This window comes from Glycine soja, chromosome 8 (assembly GCF_004193775.1).
Source record: "Glycine soja cultivar W05 chromosome 8, ASM419377v2, whole genome shotgun sequence".
NCBI classification, from domain to species: Eukaryota; Viridiplantae; Streptophyta; class Magnoliopsida; order Fabales; family Fabaceae; genus Glycine; species Glycine soja.
The window spans coordinates 45703500-45720417 of NC_041009.1; the positions used below are offsets into that span (position 1 = coordinate 45703500).

Sequence of the window (16918 nt, forward strand, 5' to 3'; positions counted from 1 at the left end):
ATTATATTCAATATTTTTTAACCATTACACAAACATTCTTTTATATTAAACTTAAATGTAAGCGTAACTTATCTTTATTATTATTATTATTATTAACTGCATGTTAATGCCATAAATAAAAGTGACTTTAAAACCATATATTATTAATGAGGCTCGTTTATAATGCACTTGATAACAGATTTCTGAAAAGATATTTAAAACAGTGAATACTTGTAGTAGTACTTGTCACAATGTCACCCAAAGTATATTTTGATAATATTGCCCAACTAGATCAGCCTATTGATTCTCTATCCACGTGTCTTAAGGGGCCACCTTTGGTCTTGTGATATCTAATTCTGTGTGACTATGATGCTGATTTAACCAATATTATTATTATTGTGGCATGCTTCATAGTTCATGTCACAATTTAATTTCTATAACGTCTTGCGTCACAGTGTGGGATGTTGAGTTGGTTCATTTCTGTTAACAGTTGAGTTGCAAAATGTGAATTGCAATGTGTCCACAGAAAAATCCATTTTATGTAGAATCTACCCATTCCCTTTTTCCTGCTGTGATTCACTTGCAAGTTGACCTTGGTGTATGCAACATTAACTTAATGAAAAAATGTAGTAGCTCAACTAAAGTTGATTTTGTGTGCTCTCTCTTAAATTCAGGGAGGAAGAAACTTTGAAAAGAATGGGTATTAAGTGCACTTATATAAGCATCGAAATTAGAAGTTTAACAAGTTTTCAAATTTGGTGGGAGTTGTAAATGAACAGGTGAAGATTATTTATTTTAAGATTTTTTCACTAAATGGATGGCTTATCTTTTATTGGCAATATCACCACATCCATTAAAAGAGGGAGGGGTGGGTAGGAATTGCAAAGGGGCACGACGGACACAGGCAGTACCTAATTGCAAACGAGTACATCAATAAAGAAAAATATATAATGTTTGACAATTTCACAAAAATTAGACTCTTAAAATATATCCATTTCATAACTCCAAAGCATAAATTCAAATAATATTAGTGTCTTTAAAACATTAGTTAAAATAAAAATAACCTATCTAAAACATAAGTCCAATAAAAACATTAGTTCAATTTCTTAAGTCTAAATATAAAAAATATCTATATTTAGTGGCTCACAATACCTCAAATATGATTAGGAAAAATATATTTGGACACCCATTATATTATTCTACACCTAGTGAGAGAGAGGAAAATAGAAAAAATTATAGATATGATGATATAATATAATAGAAAGAGAGATAGAGAAAAATAAGAAATATTAATAGAGTGTTTAAAAAGTTAAGATATTTAAATATCATGCTTCATATGATCATCTTCGAAAAAAATATTTATAAAGAAAAGAAAATTGACTTTTCAACCTTAAGAGAGGTTTCAAATACACAAAAACAACATCTATTCATTGCTTGGATAACACACTTATCATTCATGAAAATTTCATAATTTGATTATTTTATATTTTCCTTAATGGTGATGATTAATTAAGTCACACAACTTTTAACTTTGCTTTCCATTATATCCAAGTTGATGCAATTCAGCATGATTACTCTACATAAAAAATGGAAGGAAATTTAATTCTTTAATCAACGTTCCATTAAATATAGGACAAGGCAAAGTATGGTGTTGACGTTGATAGAGAAATATGGAATCTTGAGATTCAATTTGTTTTCTCTTTCATGAAAAGTCCAAAATTCATTTTCATTAGCTTATTAGCTTATAAGAAAGAAGGACAATTGATTGGGGAACATATGGTAAGTTGATAAAATAAAACTAAAAAAATAAAAACCCGAAAAGAGGCGTATGCTAGAAGGAAATGGGAGAGGGAACCTTTCATGCATTCCTAGTAATTGAAAGTAAACATTTTTTAATGTATATGGTCAAGTGACATACACACTATCAATAGGAATTGGTTCCCATTCATCTTAGCCATCAACAACCCTTTATGTTTTTTTTTCGATTTTTTTAGTTTTTTAATGGACTTATCCTACTTCATGAATGAATGTGCATGGTCATGTTTTATCTCTCCTATTTGGGTAATAAGGCTATATATTTCGATCTCCAGTCTCCACTAGAGTAAGTGGATGAATCATTAGAGATAAATAACATTAGAAATTCTCTTCATACACTTGCTTGGTTGTTTCCTCAAAATTTAGAAGATTTTTAGTGTTTTTTTCTTCTTTTTTTGTTGTGTGTTTTATTTTCTATTTAGAATGAGAGTTTCATTTTAGTAATTTCTATAGTAAAAGCTTTTGTATTAAAGGATAATGAGATAAAACTCTAATTTTGATTATAAAATAATGTAGGTTTTTTTAAGAAATTACGTCTAAAGTGTGATAACATTAATTTATTTATTTATAAATTTGTCTATTGATTTAAGTTGATTTTAATATTTGTTGTTTGAAAAAAAATTATCCATATTTGATTGATCGAACGAACAAAAAAACATTAACGGGCACGAGTTTTGTCCAAATCAAGATAAAACCTTAATGATGATAGTTGGTAAATAAGTACTAACTAGGTTTTGGTTTTTCTACATTCGGATTGAATGTAAATACGTATTATCATTTTTATTCCTATATATTGATAAATGATAAGTGTGCACATTATTATTATTATTATTATTATTTCACCATCTTAATAAAGGCTTTGCTGATGCTTTTGTTTCACAATCATGATTCCCCTATCAACATGAATGGGTACCATGACTGTTGACGAAAAGAGAACACGCAAAAAATCTACGTCTTCAAAAAATAGCAAAATAATATAGTAGTAATTAATAGCAATAAATCAATAATATGTATTCTTTGAAAACGACCTTTTCTTACAAAAATAGTAGAAAGAAGAATGCAATCCAACGAGGTAGGCCAAATGCAATTTGCATTGTGTCTTCCTCCCTTAAATCGGGGTTAGAAGTTTTAGGTTGGAAACTATAGTTGAAGACTTAAAGCTAGTCAACATACCACGGGTTATATATATATAAAAAATCAAGTTATACTTAATATCTTAATTATTATCTGAAAAAAAAATGCAAGAGCGACAAATATTAAATTCTAATAAAATAAGACATTTTAAATAAATTTGAGAGAGTGAAATTTCTTAAGTCTATGTTTAATTAGTTTGATGAAAAGATGCATTTAATAGAAAATTTAAATTGATATAGTATATTAAGATTTAAAATTCAAACTAAATTAAAATTGAAATAAAAATTAATTAATATTGTTTGAAAGAAATAAAATTTAAAAAACAAGCAAAATTATAATTTAGGAAAATCATGCGGATAAAAAAACTCATAAAACTTATTTAATGGAAGAGTGGCACCTAAATTTATAATATATTTATATATAGAACACACTTATCCTCTATTAAATTATTACACACAAAAAATTTATTCTTTCAATTATTTAACAAGTAACATATTCTTACATATTCATTACTTGAATCCAAGATCATTAATTAAGTTAAAAATGATATCATATAAGTATATTCACATACTCAATATCACCTAATTTTATAATATATGATCGAGTAATTTTATAAAAGATTATTAAATAATGTAAGAATCATTTTAACTCAAATTAAGATTATTTTCTATTTTAATTATACTATTATTTATGGTATTTCTCATTTATACTAGTATAACAAATTATAGTAAAACTTTTTTGATTATTTTTATATATTCTTTATGTGAAGTAATATTATCTAAAAGCTATAATAAAGAAATAATATATTTCGTGGATAATTATAAAATGTTTCACAATTGAAATAATAAAAGCAAGGTTAAGGCTTAAAAAATAGTTAAAAATAGGCATACTTTAAATCACTTAAAAGTCTTCTCTCTCTTCTTTTTTTTAACCCCATATATTGACTTATTTAAGCAAACAATAACACGGATTGAATTAGATTAATAGGAAGGTGCCTACAGAAACTCAATACAATGTATTGTTCTTTGCCTATTTTATTTATTCTCTAAAGTTAATTAATGGGAGGGAACAAGATACCCCAAGAAAGAAAATAATGAAAACAAATGTCTCAAATTAAGAGTTTTGGCATAACATTAACGTTAAAAATAAAAATGTCAGAAGTGGGATTTGAACCCACGCCCTCTCACGAGGACCAGAACTTGAGTCTGGCGCCTTAGACCACTCGGCCATCCTGACTTTTTGTTAGGGTACTTAATCTATTTTATTTAATGTAATTAAATATATAAAATTAGGAGTTAAAATCATATAAAACCTATATTCTCTTTTGGGCTTCTTCATTTACAATTCTGCTCTCAAAAGCCCATTAGGTGGCTACTATCACATCAATGGTAAAGGCCTTACGTCCAGGGACAATTATCCTACCAAAGAAAATAAAGTATAAATGGCTCCATCTCAAAGATGAAGTGGTTAAATAATGAATTTAATTTCAAATTTTTGTCAATTTAATTTTTTTTTTATATCATATTGAAGGGTTATTATGTTTTTTGGTCCTTAATTTTTTTCTTTTAGTTTATAATTTAAATTATAACCGATCAAAATCCTTGAATTTGTTTTTTCCTATTACCACTTTTAGTTTTTGCTTATATTTTTATTGTCTTTTTTTTCATGGCCACCTGTAATTTTTTTTTTTTGGTATTTTATGTTTTTAGTTTCTCGTCAACTATCAAATGTCGTCAATGAATTTAAACCGATAAGGAATTAAATGCTTAACTTTGTCTAATAGAATCTTATTGGATTTATGGAAATATGAAGATGAAAGTATATATTCTCATATTTATTAAAAAGTAATAAAAAATATCCCTTGATATAATTTATTCTCAGGAATCCATATTACACATGTTTTTTCATGGTCTTATTCCTGTGTAAAGGGGTAAGAATCTTATATTTTTAAGAATTCATATTACACATGTTTCTTCATCATCTTATTCTATCTAAAGAAGGAAGAATCTTACATTTCAATGAGAATGTTTAAAAAAAATTATCTTTTTTTTTCTTATACTATATTTATTTATTTATTTAATATTTGTTAAAATTAAAACAAATTTAAAGACATTTATCATGGATTAGAAATATTCATCAAACATCTTTTATGGGAATAATATTTATATTAATAACATTCCTAAAAATATTATTCTTAAGAATATAATAAAATCCGTAAAATAAACATCCCTATAATTAAAATAAAAAAAAATACTGTTTTCGACCTCTTGACAACACAAAAAATTATTAGAATGCCAGTGTCATTGTTAGGTCTCCGGTTAGCATTATTTAACAACAAGTATTAAAGGTGATAATGGAGAAAAAGTTTAAGAATGATAAAAATTTAAATAAGGGACTAAAAGAGAAAATTAAAAAAAATTAAGGACAACAAGATAATAAATCCTATTTTTAAATTATGAAAAATATATATTTTTAACTTTTACCTATAGATAGTTTATCTGTGAAATTCTTCGGTAAAACTTGTAATTACCTGCAAATGTTTTTTATTAGCCGAATTAATTACCTTTCAAATAATTGTTAACATATTTAATCTTGATTTCATATGTAATACTATATAATTTTCTGATGATATAATAAATTCTGAGTTTAATACACATGGTATAAAAAATTTATATTGTGAACCAATTATAATTTTAAAACCATTATTTGTATGACTTGTAAGATGGTTATTATAAAAAAAATTCATTGTGTGAAAAGAAAACTTGGAACTTGCTAACAGGTGTGTCAAGGCATTGAAAACTTATTGAAAATTACAGGAGAATCACATTAATGATATTTATTAATAAAATCTTTATGTTTTTTTGTTTTTTTAACCAATACTTCAAGTACATCAGTTAGTATTTGCTAAAAACTTCTATTATTATGAGTAATGACATATCATTATATCCTCTTATGAATTTTACTAGTAATTTATAAAGAAATTATCAAATGAAATAAATAGCATTTAATGTCTTAAGAATATAAAACGTATTCAATACTATTTATTTTAAAAACGATAGGAAGATTAGTAGGATGGTGTAACGAGAAGATTTAAAATTATTCATTATTTATTCATAGATTTTGGTGTGCTCAAATAAATTTCTAAAAATTTAACTTTTGGGTTTTTTTTTAATATTTAACCATTTAGTTGGTTTAATTTTATGTATGTAAAATATATTTGGGAACTCAAAATGATGTAGCGAGATGATTTAGAATTATTCATTATTTTATTCATAAATTTCTAACCATTTAACCTTTGAGATTTTTTTTTTGAATATTTAACCATTGAGTTGGTTTAATTTGATGTATCTAAAATATATCTGGGAACTCAAAATTAAAGGGAACAAAGTACCAAAAAAATAAAATAAAGATCAATGCATACAAATGACTCACCCAAGCATATTTGATAAAGTGAATTGTTATGTTAATGAGGCATTATAAATAATAAAAAAATTATGTCAGAAGTGGGATTTGAACCCACGCCCTCTCACGAGGACCAGAACTTGAGTCTGGCGCCTTAGACCACTCGGCCATCCTGACTTGTTGGATAAATTGTTAATCTGTTTCTATTAATCTAGTTTATAATATTAGAAGTTATTAATAGTATTATTTATTTATACTATTTTGGGCTTCATCGTTACAAAAGCCCGTTAGGTAACTAGTAGCATGTCAATAATAAAGAACTTTGCCCCACGTGATGGAACTATCACACAATGATAAGGGTAGCTAGTTATAAAAATTATTTTAATAGTATGACGATTTTAATTATTTTAGTTAATGTTTGAAATATTTTAATTCGTATAAGTATAATGGGTAACAAGAATATAAAGTTTTGATTCAAAATTGTTTTATTATTTTTGAATGAAATTTTTTTATTTTATTTAAAATAATATTTTTTTTACATTTTTTTAATACGAAACAAGCCTTTAAATGGATTGACGGGTCTCACAGATTTCTATAAAAGCTAGACTTAGGCCTAAAAATAAGTTTATAACAAGTAACAAGCAAGCTTGAACTAAAAAATTATAAAACAGGCCAAGTCACTTAGGTACGATTTAATCCAACCCAATCCATTTTCCACCCTAATGCTATAATTAAGAAATAAGGATACCCTATCAACAATTTTTCAGTTGAATAGAATGAAGCTAATTAGCAGGGCATGAAACGTATTCTTTCTAAACAAGGGTGAGAATAAAAATGATCATCCCGTACTATCATTTTACAAATGGAAAAAGGGGGAAAGGCTAGTAAATTTGAGCTTCTTGAACAATTAATTCAGAATAAAGGATACATTTCTATTGATTTAACAAAAGCATGCAGCAAAATATCAACATAAATGCTGATGATGACAAATTTATAAGAGCTTCACAGCTTCAGCTAGCTATTGAATATAACAAACAGGCTACACACAGAAGTTTTATGTATTTTGTAAATGCAAAAGAATTTACACAACCAACCAATAAGAAATGGCGGTAGGTATGACCATGATTGTAAAAAAAAAAAATTCACAATGCCAATGCATATTAGATTAATTATTACTGTAAGACAGCCCAAAACCAAAACATCAGTGTTCATTGCTATTAAAATTCCTTTAGTTTAGTTTCCATTCAAAGGTATGAATGATCAGGACTCAACAAGCACCCTTCTCTCTTTCATCAAGATATTCATTCGGTGAAGCTCATTCTAAACAAACCTTCTAGGCACTTTAGCAATGTACCTCTCAAAGTCAGACCTTACCCCATCAAAAAATAACTTGCCCTCTGAGCTGCTGTTCTACCAAGTTCTTCTTGCCAATTATTTGAACTCCCACCATAGACATTGCTGAAATATCCTTTAATTCTAGCACCAAGTGATGAGTGAACATTATCTATTGATCTAACATGATCTCTCCTAGGATATCCAGCATTAGTTGATGTTGACCATTTCAGCAATGTGCCTCTCAAAGTGTGACCTTCATCCAAAGGATAACTTGATCTATGAGCTCTTGTTCTAGCAAGTTCTTCTTGAAAACAATTTGATCTGCCACCATAGACCTGATAGCCTTCTTTCCTAGTACCAAGTGATAACTTGATCCATGATCTCTCCTACTTCTTTTTTCATTTTTAGAAAGTGACATGTTTGTGGATAATAATTGAGACGAACTGAAGTTGGTAATCTAGAATCAACAACAACCTCAATCTCTTATTGTTGTAACCAGGGTAATCATCTTTCTTAGAGTCAGCAAACTCAATCAATGTCAAAAAGCATTATGCAGCAAGTTTCTCTATGTTCCAGTTGTTTAAAGGAGCTGTAGTTTTGTGACTAACATGAATTACACACATGCTGCATATCATAACAATTTGCTACTGTGCACTACAAAAAACAATTAGCAAAAGCAACCGTGTTTAAGCCATAATTCACATGATAATGTAGTAACCTAGCTATATTTGTTCAACATAGTTAGAAATAAAACAACATGAAAGCAAAACTAAGCGAAACATTATACCTCATGTTACTGCCCATTTTCCACGAAGTGGCCTATGGTGGTAATTCATATTTCTAATAGAATTTACTCTTGACAAATGTATCATCATCTCACTTATGATATGCTTGGCAGCCACTACACAAATCTGCAAATAGCCATTTCCAATAACAGCCATTGTATGAACATGAATTTGTTTAGACAAAAGTGAAAAAAATTCACAAAGATACAGGTATTTGATTCAAATAAGCAATGCAATAATATCATCAATTGAGTGAAAAGACTAATATGCTACGGAGATGTTTTGCGTAGACTAGGGAAACCAACAAAGGATCCACTCACAATATTGGAATTTGCTGACATTACAAGTCTCTCAAGGAATTGACTTGTGACACTTTATATAGCAGATCACTGAAGTGTTTTACAGCCTACATATATACACACACTTATCACAACAACGCATGAACAAACAACCTGTTTGTATCTAATAGTAAAGTATGAGACTTGAGTTGTGAAATTTATTAAACTTAGATTCTTCAATTAGAATGTCTAACTTTTATATTCTGATGACATCAAAACTTTTGGTCATGTCTCTTGGCTTCAAATTATAAGCAGCACGGGGCACTAACATGATTGTTAAAATAATAGACGTCTGAATGCAACAACGTAGTAATCGTATTCTGCAGCTTAAACAATTCTTAAGCTATAACCTGACACAATCTTTATTTAAAGAAAGAATAAAATAAAGTAAAATCCATAAATGCATAATCTAAGAATATTCTAAAACAATAGAACACAACCTATAGATATCTGGACAAAGCTTCTAAAACAAAACTCAATAATCAATATTAAAATAACATCTATCTAGTTGATCCCTCATTGTTTTTGTGGTTGAACTTGTTCTTCTTATATTCAAGGATCTGTTGTGCAATAAGATCCAACTCATTCTAGGGATGGCCACTATTAAAATTTCTATATTCATCCATTTGAGGAGATGAACTATGTAAGTTGAACTGCTGCATATGTTGTGCTCGTTGCATTTCATGTGGCTGCACTGCAAAATTTGGGGGAGGTGGAACCCAATTATGTTGATCAATATGGCGAGTATGTGACTGCACTGCAAAATCTGAAGGAGTTGGAACCCAGTTATCTTGATCAACAAGGGAAGTATGTGGTGCAAAATTTGGAGGTGATGGAACCCAGTTATGTTGATCAACATGAGGAGTAGGTGGCTGCACTGCTAAATTTGGAGGAGGTGGAACCCAAGTATATTGATCAATATGGCCAGTACGTGATTGCACTGCAAGATTTGAAGGAGGTGAAACCCAATTATCTTGATCAACACGAGGAGCACGTGGTTGCACAGAAAAATTTGGAGGAGGAGGAGGAGGAACCCAATTATGTTGGTGGGTACGGGCAGCATGTGGCTGCACCATAAAATTTGGAGTTGATGGAACCCAATTAGTGCAGGGAGCATGTGGCTGCACTATAAAATTTGAAGTTGGTGGAACCAAATTTTGTTGATCAATGCGGATTATATCAATGTCTTCTAAAATTGTGTCATGAATGCTTCTTCTCTTCCTCTCTTTCATTGGGGTATTCTTGCGTTTGAAGTATTTTTGAGCATGACTGGCAACTTGCCATGCAGTTTTTGATGGAACATATTTCTCTGAAATCTGTTTCCATCGTTTCTCTTTCTTGATCTCAAGCCCAAAGAGAAATGACTTATGTTCTTCTATTGTCCAATGTTCGTATTTCTTGTGATGGGATGAGTCACCGGACAACATGACATGATTGGACTCCATATTCTGCCGCAGCAAGTGGTGCGGGTGGCTGCTCCGCAATGTCTCCTCAGATGGAACCATGTGAGGAGCAGGATCCGGAGCAGAAGTATGAACCATATGAGAAGTAGGAACAAGAAGAGGATCAAGAACCTCATCGGCGGGAAGAATCTCATCCGCTGGAGGGGACGAATCTTGAGCGGCAAAATCGTTAAAGAAGTCATCAAAGACTGGCGCATCATTCTCCTTCAGCAACTCTTGTATCTCCTCCTCATCAAAGTAATAATCAGACATTCTTTTCTTTCTTTTTTCTCTCTGATTTCTATCAGTGATTACTGAATGCTGAGTGAGTTAGGGCTATTTCCCTTGTATAGAGGGTAAAAGATAGCATCAAACTTTTCAAAATTACCGCCAAAAAAGTTAGTTAGTTTGTTACTTAAGGATTGATTCATTGTAATCCTTATGATAGATTTTTTTGTCTTAGTTAAACTGCGCGCCCAAATCATTATTAAAACAGTTTGAGAGACTTATCATCAAATTATCATATATAAAAGAAGACTCAACTTTATAACATAATATAATGCGATATAAACCCAAAGAATTAATATGATTAGTTTTACCATCTTTTCAATTTATAATTTTATTTCAAAAATTCCTTGAAAATTTGAGAAAAAATTTGTCCGTGTGAATTTTTGTGATAAAAAATATTTAGATAATAAAATCTTAGTAAATACTCATTTTTAAAATAAATGAAAATTTGAATTTCATCTTTATATATTTTGTCTAAGGTAAATTTTTGGTAAAAAAAAAATATGGCAGTGGAAGTTGACTTTGAGTCAGCATGCAAATATGTTAGATTTTTGTGTCATTGTATGAATCTATTTACTGCTAAAATCATTACTCCCTTGTAATTTACAGCAATTTAAGGAAACACTGAGCACCGCATTTACATTGTCACAAACAAAACAAATAAATTTTCTATAGGATTATTGATGAAGTTCAATTATTAAAGTGTAGATATTTTATCTTAGGATTTATTTAAACTCACATTATATTTAACTTATTTTAGGATTTAGATAAAGAGAAATAAATAGCACCCATTTTTACAAAATTGCCAGAAAATTGACAATAGTTACGTAAAGATATAAAGAAATTTTAATTTATAAATATTTATTAAAAGAGTTTGAGTGAGTTAGAATAGCCGAAATAAAAAAAATTGGGATGTGTATGTATTAAGCTATCAAGAGTAAAATCAATACCGATATATTATTAACTAAATTTGCATTTCATTTTATTTATTTTTATCTTTTTAAATTGAAATGAACTGAATTTTATTTACCGTTATAAATAGATATTTTCAATTTTTTGATAGTGTACCAAAATTTAAATTTAAATAAATTTAATAAGGTTATTAGGTTTTTAGACAAATTGGAATATTGAGAAATAAATAAAGCAAATTAGTAGCTTAATTAATGGTAAAAACAAAATGTTATTGTTGAATACTATAGACTCAAATTTATAATACAACATTAATCCAAGGAGTTTTTTTTTAAATAAATAGACCCAAAAAGTTAACATGGTATCGTGACTTTTTAAATTTATAATTTTTTTTCATGCTTAAATATGTTTGAGACACTTAATAGATGATCAAAATTTGTTTTGTATTCTTAAAAAAAAAAAATTACATTGGATTCTTGAAATATTAAAAATGGTTTGAACCAACAATCCAAAAGATACCGGTTTAATTTGACCTGATCCGATGAGTCAAACTTGAAAACTATAGACTTATTTGTCCTAGTCCAATGGATTAGACTAGGTAAAAAAAAATACTGGCCCATTTGAAAATTGGGCTGGCTCAGTCCGACTTTTGTTTTTACTCTTTGTCCCGTAATTTTATCACCATCTTTACCCAAAACACATATAATGGGGAAAGGAAGGTAACCTTCTCTAACTATTGTTTCATGGTGAAAAGTTACAATTCTGAATTTCAAATGATGCTGCTCAATCCGCAACAATTGTTGTTTCTTTTTAGCCTCTCCAATTTGACGACGAAAGTTGGAGATCTCTTGTTGTATATAAGAAGAACGTCAAAATAAGTAAGGTACATTTAAAAACTGCTGGATACATTTATTTACAGAGAAAAACAACATGCCCGGATAACTTTTATCTGCTTTTCCAATTGGTCCATGCGGTCCAACTTCTTCAATCGGTATCTCTTTGAAGAAACACGTTTTGCCATGATCTGCACACAAGAGAATATAAGTGATTTGACCCAGAAAATTTTAATTTAGCATAAAAGATATACAATCAAAGCTTAAATATGTTTCACAGTCTTCTAAATATAATAATTTTTTTTATTTAGTTTAAATATTTAAAAGTTACAAATATCATGTTTTTTTAGTATCTGTGATGGATCAACACCATACTGTTTCTATTAAAAAAACATCATATTAATAGGTACACATTTAATATATCATCTATTTAAATATAATTTAGATATAAAATAAATCTTTTTTATTCTGCAGTGTGTTTTCAACATCTTCCTTGGGTCCCCTCTTGCACATTCCCTGCCACTTAGTGGAGAAATCAGGAGCCAACATTTTCTGTTCTTCGCTTTCTTGCCTCACATGATCAATAAAGCTTATTTCGGCCCATTCAACTCATCCATCCATTGAGCACGTATGTTACTCCATTAAGCTCCCTTCTTTTCACTTTTCTGTGCGTGTGATATAATTTGGTTTTAAAATCCAGAAATGCGCTAAGATATAATCTGTATTGTGTTATGTGAGTACTGACTGCAAATTATGATTAATCTCCTCTTTTTTTTGGAAAAAAATTATGATATTATTTTTGTCTGATATTAATTGTGATATAAATTATAAAATATGATGTGTTATGTGTGTATGAAATGATATAATTATGATTGAATCTTTGTATGATATAATTTCTATAATTAATAGATTTTTAATATTTTTTTATAATTATATTAGATAAAATCTTAAGAGTTTATAAGTTAATTCTAGAAGTCAAGTTAGTCGAGGCTCCATAATGTTATATAAACTCTCAAGTTTAACAAACTTGTTCATAATATCACCCCATGCCTTATCCCTAACTCTAAAAAATTAGGGGTATTCACGGGTATATGTTACCTGTGAATTTGAATTAATTCAAATTTATTCAAAGTTTGTGTTGAGTCATCTATGTATTTGGGGTTAAAATTGAACTGAATTGATCAAAATAGTTCATGTAAGAGTTGAATCATGTGTTTGAATTTATATATTCGATTAAAACCAAACAAAACCGATCAAAATCGATAATTTTTTTAAAAGTTATTTAGTTTAACATTAAATACGATCAATATTGGAACTCTAAATGTTAGAACGACGGTGTTAAGATCACTAGTGTTAGAATTTTTAAAGTATTACTTTCATGTAAGTTGTTATTTGTTTTAACTTTTTTTCACATTATTTTTAAAGTTATTTGGTTTGACATTAAATACGGTTAATATTGGGACTCCAAATGTGAGAAAGACGGTGTTAAGACCACTAGTGTTAGAACTTTTAAAATATTACTTTCATGTACATTGTTATTTGTTTTAACTTTTTTCATATTATTTTTTTTCCTACCATCTTTATAATATTAATGGATCATATTTTGTTAATTTGTTTTGACAAATTTGGTTATAACAAATCTGATTGCAACAAAACTTATTGTAAGAAATGAATTTATAGGAAATAATCATGATTCAGATTATTATTGTAAATTTTGTTGAAAAATATTTTGTTTTAATTTGTATTAGTTTATTTTAGAATATTATATTGATAGTATTAAATGAATTAATTTTACTACTTGGGGACATTTGCTATTGTATTGAATATTTGAATGCATCATGATATAAAGTAGTAGTTTTAAGAAGAAAAAAAAGATCAAATTTAAATGGATAACTTGTTGATCTGAACCAAACTAAATCATTCATGAATGAATTGGGTTGAATTGAGTCTTAAAAAAATTATAAAAAAGATCAAACTAAATCGATCAAATTGAATTAAGTTGAATCCTTAATTTGATGGTTACGAACATCCAAAAAAATTCTTAAAGGATATGGAACAATATGAATAACATGAATTTTCCTATATCATGATGTGGATTGTTAAGTACCAATTCCATGAGATGAAAGATGAACCATATCCCTTATAAACTAACAAATACAACTAAAAACTTACAATAAATAAATAAATAAATTCTGAGTTAAATATGGAAAAACAATAATAAAGGACATGTGGCAATAAATGTCTTCATATTCATCAACTCCCGATATAAAAACTAGATTAAAAAATATTTATCTATATTTAAAAGAAATCTATCTTATTTTTATAAACTTTATAACAACCAGATTAAAAAAGTAATTATCTATTTTCTTTACATAGTTTCACCTACTAAGATCGTTACTAGGTCTAGATGCATGGAAATGATCTTCTCCTAAGTCCTAACTAATGGTGCCCATATATATAATAGAAGAGGTGGGGGATTGTCACATATTTGGGTTCATTTATGTGGAGTCGTAAGTTGGGACAGTTATTATTAGCGGCTAGGGTGGTTATCAAAAAAGATTTATAGTTGTAATTGTTAATTAATTCCATGTTCATTTGAGCATAGTGTTTATTTTTATTTTTATTTTAGTCAAAAAAGAAGAGAGTGACTCATTTTGTTAGTCAGTATTAGCAGGGACGGATCCAGAAAATCATGAAAGGGGTCTGTTAGAGTTTTTTTTAGAATGAATTTGGTTTGAAGGAATGAAAGATATGTGAAAAAATGAGTTGAGATAAAACACATAAAATATTTAAATAAAAGTATAATATAAAAATATGTGATCCACACCAATTTTTAAAAATGCCATCTTAAATATGTCTAAGTGTAAATTAATGATCAATCACTACCTTAATTAATTACTTAAATACTTAACTTCTAACAAATAAATATTTAATAAAAAATGAATTTTATAAAATTATTTATTAGTCTTTACATAAAATTAAAATTAATTTTTATTCAAATGATATAAGAAAAACATACATTAATTTATAATTCATACTTTTTTTTATTTCAAGGTTTGAAAAAAAAAATTGGTCTCGGATACAATAACATTTAAATAGACAATAATATTAATCTCAGTAAAAATGAAGAACGAATTCATTAAATATAATAATAACTAACCGTGATTAAATTTTATAACAAATATATTTAATATAATCTTAATAATAATTAATTTTAATACTTAGATATATAAATAGATAAATGATAGTTATAATAATACACAAAACATAATTAAAAAAGATAATAAAAATTGATAAAAAAAAGGTCATACAAATATCATCATTATTGTTATATCTATTAATTAATACTCATATAAAAAAGGAGCTGTCAAAGGAAGTGAGAATAATTGAGGATGTTTAGAGAAGGGAGTGAATGAGTGGGATAGAGAACTAAGGGAAGGGGTGTTTAGGGGTGGAGGAGGGGGAAGGTTAGGATAATTTTGAAATTTTTTAAGTACAATCTATTTATACTCTTGATCAGTTGATACTACTACAAAAATAATTTTTTACGACATTAATTTTACGTTGGTTGATTTAGAAAGAACACGGTAACATTTTCATAAATAAATACCAAAGTTTTACGACGGATTTATGAAAATTGTCTTAAAAAACTTTTATTCTAAGACGATTTTGTAAAAATCATTTTAGAATATTTTTTATTATTTTAAAATATCATTTCTCTTTCCACTCCACCTAACCCCTCCTCTACCTCACTCTCAGCTTACGCGACTCTTCTTTTCTTCAAATGCTTCACACCGTACAAACCCTAATAACCCCCTCCTCACTCCCCTTCCCCCGCCGTCGACTCCACCTACGTCGTCCTCGACCCCACCATCTACTTCCTCTGCGGCTCCACCCACGACGTCCCCTCCCCCAACGTCTGACTCCTCGACCGCCGCTTCAACTGCTGGCTCCGCAGTCCCTCCATGCGTGTAATTGAAATTGTCTATTTATTTAGAAAGTCTAAAACATTTTACTTTGGGTTTTGGTTTCTTTCTCATTCTCCCTTAAGTGGTTTTATTCTTCTTCAATCCCTAATTAACTTGGTTTGAGTAATAAGTTATTGAGTTAGTAATTGAACAAATGAGTTAATATAAAAAAATATTACAACTGCATGATGATTCTACTTTATTGTTATAGTGTAAAAGAATTTATACTAACAATGCTTAATTTTTTTTAAAAAAATACATAGTGAAATTCATAATATACCTTAAAAACTAAAATATTTAAAACTGATTTTCTCAAAAACTTATCAAATCATTAGGTTAATTGCATCTTTTCGACCTATTAGATCAACAATTCACTAGAAAAACAAGTCAAACCACACTAAATTAATCGCATCAATTCTCTAATATTTTCGGTAGAATAAGCAACTCAAACAATTATATTATCAATTTTCATTTGAACCATATGAATCTGCTATAACCCGAGCCTATTTTGATACCACGGTCACTTACATGTTAAGCCTAGCTAACACACAGCCCTTTTAGATTTTTTTTTTTAATAATCATTTTTAGATTTTCTAGCTTGAATACTAAAAGTGGTATTTTACGTGGCCTTTATTTCATGGGAGCAACCATTAAACCACTACGACACACATGGTTACTTTAAGCTTGAAT

General features: G+C 28.4%; 2 non-coding genes across 2 annotated transcripts; both read right to left on the reverse strand.

Annotated features, from left to right (window-relative positions):
- Window positions 1-4080: 4080 nt before the first annotated feature.
- TRNAL-CAA lies at window positions 4081-4164 on the reverse strand. The gene has a single exon. It is a non-coding gene; the product is annotated as a tRNA-Leu (tRNA).
- Window positions 4165-6423: 2259 nt separating this feature from the next.
- TRNAL-CAA lies at window positions 6424-6507 on the reverse strand. Its single transcript has one exon. It is a non-coding gene; the product is annotated as a tRNA-Leu (tRNA).
- Window positions 6508-16918: the final 10411 nt, after the last annotated feature.